The sequence below is a fragment of the Dromaius novaehollandiae genome, unplaced genomic scaffold, assembly GCF_036370855.1.
Source record: "Dromaius novaehollandiae isolate bDroNov1 unplaced genomic scaffold, bDroNov1.hap1 HAP1_SCAFFOLD_104, whole genome shotgun sequence".
NCBI lineage: Eukaryota > Metazoa > Chordata > Aves > Casuariiformes > Dromaiidae > Dromaius > Dromaius novaehollandiae.
In genome coordinates, this window is record NW_026991471.1 from 59395 (window position 1) to 65069 (window position 5675).

Genomic DNA, 5675 nt, shown 5'->3' on the forward strand with positions numbered 1-5675 from the left:
GGATTCAGCTTGGAGAGCTGAGAGGAAAATGCCTGATCCCGCCTGCCTGCACTTCTGCCCTAACCCAGGCCAGAGCCCCTCAGGTTACTTAGTCCTCAGCGCTGCCTCGGGGAGGCCGAAATAACTGCTAACGGTCATTAGCGATACTTACCCTAGTTACCCGTGCCAGAACGCCTCCTCCTGTAGCAGTTCCTGGTGATATCGAGGGGCCGCTGCATTCTGGCTTCCTTGTTTCATCCCGTCCCTTCGGTATTAACCGCAAGCAAACGCTCGTCCGTCTCTTCTCCTCGTCAGCATTTGCTGTCCTTGGTTCCATCTCTGTAAGGAAGCGATAAACTCGCGTTTTACTTCCAGTGAAACGCTTAGGTTTATGCATGATCTTTTTCTCTTTACCCTGTTTTCTTTTTCCCCCTTTTTTTTCTTTTTTTCCTTCTTCTTTTCCTTAAGGGAAAGGTCTTAATACGGCACTTTGCACCATACGTTGCAGGGTAAACGGTCTGGAAACGTTACACACAGCAATTAGGGCTAGGTTATTAGGCAGGCGGGCACGTCGCCTAATACCTACCTAACGCCATCTTCCACGAAACCTTATTTTTATTCCGCTTCAGTGTTATTGTTACTGTTCGCAAACCCTCGTATGCATGCGCTTAACCGACAACTCTCTCGGTCTTTAACTACGTGGAGGAACGACAGCCCTCGATTTGCCTGTCTCCCTTTCAAACCTATTACCTTTTTGAGACTGCTCCTAGCTTCCTCTTACTCTTGCATGCTGGCCTCACAGGCGACGACCAAAACGAACAACTGCATCGCTAGGTCTAGCCCCCTCTCTTCAAGATGTGCCCCTTCGGGGCTTACGTTTCTTGGTCTCTTCAACTTCAGCCGTGGCAATTAATCTAAAAAAGTAAGTATGACATCTATTCCTTTCCGTAGCTGCGCGTACGATAACAAAACAAAAGAAAGGCAGATACAGGGAACAGCAGCCACAGGGTAGGAACGGGTTACTCAGTCCTCAGCGCTGCCTCGGGGAGGCCGAAATAACTGCTAACGGTCATTAGCGATACTTACCCTAGTTACCCATGCCAGAACGCCTCCTCCTGTAGCAGTTCCTGGTGATATCGAGGGGCCGCTGCATTCTGGCTTCCTTGTTTCATCCCGTCCCTTCGGTATTAACCACAAGCAAACGCTCGTCCGTCTCTTCTCGTCAGCATTTGCTGTCCTTGGTTCCATCTCTGTAAGGAAGCGATAAACTCGCGTTTTACTTCCAGTGAAACGCTTAGGTTTATGCATGATCTTTTTCTCTTTACCCTGTTTTCTTTTTCCCCCTTTTTTTTCTTTTTTTCCTTCTTCTTTTCCTTAAGGGAAAGGTCTTAATACGGCACTTTGCACCATACGTTGCAGGGTAAACGGTCTGGAAACGTTACACACAGCAATTAGGGCTAGGTTATTAGGCAGGCGGGCACGTCGCCTAATACCTACCTAACGCCATCTTCCACGAAACCTTATTTTTATTCCGCTTCAGTGTTATTGTTACTGTTCGCAAACCCTCGTATGCATGCGCTTAACCCACAACTCTCGGTCTTTAACTACGTGGAGGAACGACAGCCCTCGATTTGCCTGTCTCCCTTTCAAACCTATTACCTTTTTGAGACTGCTCCTAGCTTCCTCTTACTCTTGCATGCTGGCCTCACAGGCGACGACCAAAACGAACAACTGGATCGCTAGGTCTAGCCCCCTCTCTTCAAGATGTGCCCCTTCGGGGCTTACGTTTCTTGGTCTCTTCAACTTCAGCCGTGGCAATTAATCTAAAAAAGTAAGTATGACATCTATTCCTTTCCGTAGCTGCGTGTACGATAACAAAACAAAAGAGAAACAGCCAAAGCAAAGCTAAGGCAGATACAGGCAACAGCAGCCACAGGGTAGGAACGGGTTACTCAGTCCTCAGCGCTGCCTCGGGGAGGCCGAAATAACTGCTAACGGTCATCAGCGATACTTACCCTAGTTACCCGTGCCAGAACGCCTCCTCCTGTAGCAGTTCCTGGTGATATCGAGGGGCCGCTGCATTCTGGCTTCCTTGTTTCATCCCGTCCCTTCGGTATTAACCGCAAGCAAACGCTCGTCCGTCTCTTCTCCTCGTCAGCATTTGCTGTCCTCGGTTCCATCTCTGTAAGGAAGCGATGAACTCGCGTTTTACTTCCAGTGAAACGCTTAGGTTTATGCATGATCTTTTTCTCTTTACCCTGTTTTCTTTTTCCCCCTTTTTTTTCTTTTTTTCCTTCTTCTTTTCCTTAAGGGAAAGGTCTTAATACGGCACTTTGCACCATACGTTGCAGGGTAAACGGTCTGGAAACGTTACACACAGCAATTAGGGCTAGGTTATTAGGCAGGCGGGCACGTCGCCTAATACCTACCTAACGCCATCTTCCACGAAACCTTATTTTTATTCCGCTTCAGTGTTATTGTTACTGTTCGCAAACCCTCGTATGCATGCACTTAACCGACAACTCTCTCGGTCTTTAACTACGTGGAGGAATGACAGCCCTCGATTTGCCTGTCTCCCTTTCAAACCTATTACCTTTTTGAGACTGCTCCTAGCTTCCTCTTACTCTTGCATGCTGGCCTCACAGGCGACGACCAAAACGAACAACTGCATCGCTAGGTCTAGCCCCCTCTCTTCAAGATGTGCCCCTTCGGGGCTTACGTTTCTTGGTCTCTTCAACTTCAGCCGTGGCAATTAATCTAAAAAAGTAAGTATGACATCTATTCCTTTCCGTAGCTGCGTGTACGATAACAAAACAAAACAGAAACAGCCAAAGCAAAGCTAAGGCAGATACAGGGAACAGCAGCCACAGGGCAGGAACGGGTTACTCAGTCCTCAGCGCTGCCTCGGGGAGGCCGAAATAACTGCTAACGGTCATTAGCGATACTTACCCTAGTTACCCGTGCCAGAACGCCTCCTCCTGTAGCAGTTCCTGGTGATATCGAGGGGCCGCTGCATTCTGGCTTCCTTGTTTCATCCCGTCCCTTCGGTATTAACCGCAAGCAAACGCTCGTCCGTCTCTTCTCTTCGTCAGCATTTGCTGTCCTCGGTTCCATATCTGTAAGGAAGCGATAAACTCGCGTTTTACTTCCAGTGAAACGCTTAGGTTTATGCATGATCTTTTTCTCTTTACCCTGTTTTCTTTTTCCCCCTTTTTTTCTTTTTTTCCTTCTTCTTTTCCTTAAGGGAAAGGTCTTAATACGGCACTTTGCACCATACGTTGCAGGGTAAACGGTCTGGAAACGTTACACACAGCAATTAGGGCTAGGTTATTAGGCAGGCGGGCACGTCGCCTAATACCTTCCTAACGCCATCTTCCACGAAACCTTATTTTTATTCCGCTTCAGTGTTATTGTTACTGTTCGCAAACCCTCGTATGCATGCGCTTAACCCACAACTCTCTCGGTCTTTAACTACGTGGAGGAACGACAGCCCTCGATTTGCGTGTCTCCCTTTCAAACCTATTACCTTTTTGAGACTGCTCCTAGCTTCCTCTTACTCTTGCATGCTGGCCTCACAGGCGACGACCAAAATGAACCACCGGATCCCCAGGTCTTGCTGCTTCTCTTCGAGATGTCCCCCTTCGGTGGGCTACCTTGCCAAACAAACCAAAAAGACTGCCGAGGCCGCGAGGGTACCAGATTTTCAGACCGCTTCTCCGAGGCTTTCGGGGTGACTGACGTCACCGCTTCGCTTCACGTTACTCACAGCTACCTTCCTCTATTACTTAGGGCTAAACCTGTTTCTGTCTGCAGAGGGGCTTGTTGCTTGTTTAAACTTGACATATAGTCCATAACCTGCTCTGCATGCTCCCTAGTCCCTTCTGCTTTTGCAACACTTGTGGTAATTCAAGGCGGTAATTAAGAGTCCCCATTGTCCCATAGGCTGGAGCGAGACATTGCTGCTGCTCTGAGGAGGTGCCTAAAAGCCACGCTGTTTTCGCTAGCATCACTGGGGCTTCCCAGAGCCCATCGGTGTTCTCTTTTGCTCTTCCCGAGCCTTTTAGGTTTTTTAGGCTATTCCTTAGCCCTCCATTTTAGGGCAATGTTCTCCTTAAGCACTGCGCACAGCACGATTATCCCAGATCAGCCACATCGTGCACACACAGAGGCTTCTGAGAGGCGGCTCAGAAGAAAAGAGAGAGAAGTCTCTTTGTCATCCGCACATTCACCCGTCAACACTCTTCACCAGGAAGTGCTGTAACTTCCTGTTTCTCTAAAGCGGGACTGAGTCGAGGCGGAGACGCACATCGCACCCCATCTTTGTTAGAACGCCTCACTGCTGCGGGCACTGGGTCTGGCAGCAGTTTGAGGAAAGTTTGGGGCCTTGCACAGAGTGCAGGGGAAGGTCTGGAGTCAGTGACAACATTGCGGCAGGGCTCGGAGGCGTTTTGGGGCCTGTGGGGGTGTTGGGGCAGGATTTGTGGGTGGTTTAATGGCTCTGGGGGGGCTGGTTGCAGGAAGGGTGGGACTCTGCGGGGCCCTCAGGGCAGGGGTGCCATCCCAGATGCGTAGTGAGCACATGGGGTGCCCTACGTGGCTCTCAGCTCGGCGGGAGCAGCCACCGGTCTCCCACCCCACCAGACAGGGGAGCGGGGCGGGGGGGGGGGGAGAGGAGGTGGAGGGATCTATGAGCTCGCAGAGAACGCCAGAGGAGGCAGCAGGGAACTCCCCAAGGACCCCGCGTCCCAGACGAGAGGAGGCATCAGGCTGCCGTGCCGCTGCTAGAGACATCCAGACCCCCGCGCAGGCACCCCACACACACTCCTCCAGGCTGCGTCCGCAGGGGCGAGCGCACGCCCCGGCCCGCGCTGGGGAGGAACCGGGGCCCTACAGGCGACACACGCAAAAGGGAGAGTCAGAGCCGCGCTCCGGCAGACCCGGCGCGGCGCGGACCCCGGCCCGACTCCCCCCCCCCCCGCCCCGCCGCCTCCACGCAGCGACGGCCCCGGCTGGCAGGACACAGCCCGACACCCGCGGCCACCCGAAGGCACACGCTCGCCTCACCTCGCCTCACCGCGGCCCCCACATGCTCGACTCCAGCCCGCCTCTGCCCTCGCCCGCCGCCGTCCAGCCAAAACACCCGCCCTGCTCGCCGCCATCTTGCCCGCCGCCGCACCGCGCGTGCGCCGGCCGCCCAGGGCTCGCGCCGCCGCACCGCGCGTGCGCCGGCCGCCCAGGGCTCGCGCCGCCGCACCGCGCGTGCGCCGGCCGCCCAGGGCTCGCGCCGCCGCACCGCGCGTGCGCCGGCCGCCCAGGGCTCGCGCCGCCGCACCGCGCGTGCGCGGCCCAGGACCGCGAGAGAGGGGCGGGGGGAGCGCGAGGGGCGGGGGGAGCGCGAGGGGCGGGGGGAGCGCGAGGGGCGGGGGGAGCGCGAGGGGCGGGGGGAGCGCGAGGGGCGGGGGGAGCGGAGCGCGAGGCAGCCCAGACCCGCAATGGCCCCACCCTCGCGTGGTCGCAGCGCCGCGCTGCAGCCGGCCGGCTCCCGCGCGCCAACCGCAGCCCGCCGCGCCACCCCGGCGCTCAGGCCGAGCAGCGAGCGCCCCGAGGCTGCTCTGCCCGCGCCCGAGAGAGCGGCGGGCATCAGCGAGCAGGCGCTGGGGCTGCCCCGGGGAGAGAGCGCCGCGGAGCAGCTCCGA

The 5675-nt window shown here is 55.3% G+C and overlaps 1 long non-coding RNA gene across 3 annotated transcripts; it reads right to left on the minus strand.

The window, feature by feature from the left end:
* Nucleotides 1–735: 735 nt before the first annotated feature.
* On the minus strand, nt 736–4629 carry LOC135326740 (uncharacterized). 3 transcript variants are annotated; one of them, XR_010386995.1, is made up of 3 exons: nt 3506–4629; nt 1066–1229; nt 736–893 (listed from the first exon to the last, which is right to left on the minus strand). It is a non-coding gene; the product is annotated as an uncharacterized LOC135326740 (long non-coding RNA). The 3 variants fall into 3 exon arrangements; XR_010386997.1 differs by lacking the exon at nt 3506–4629 and adding an exon at nt 2573–3474; XR_010386996.1 differs by lacking the exon at nt 3506–4629 and adding an exon at nt 1639–1797.
* Between the last annotated feature and the right edge of the window lie 1046 nt (nt 4630–5675).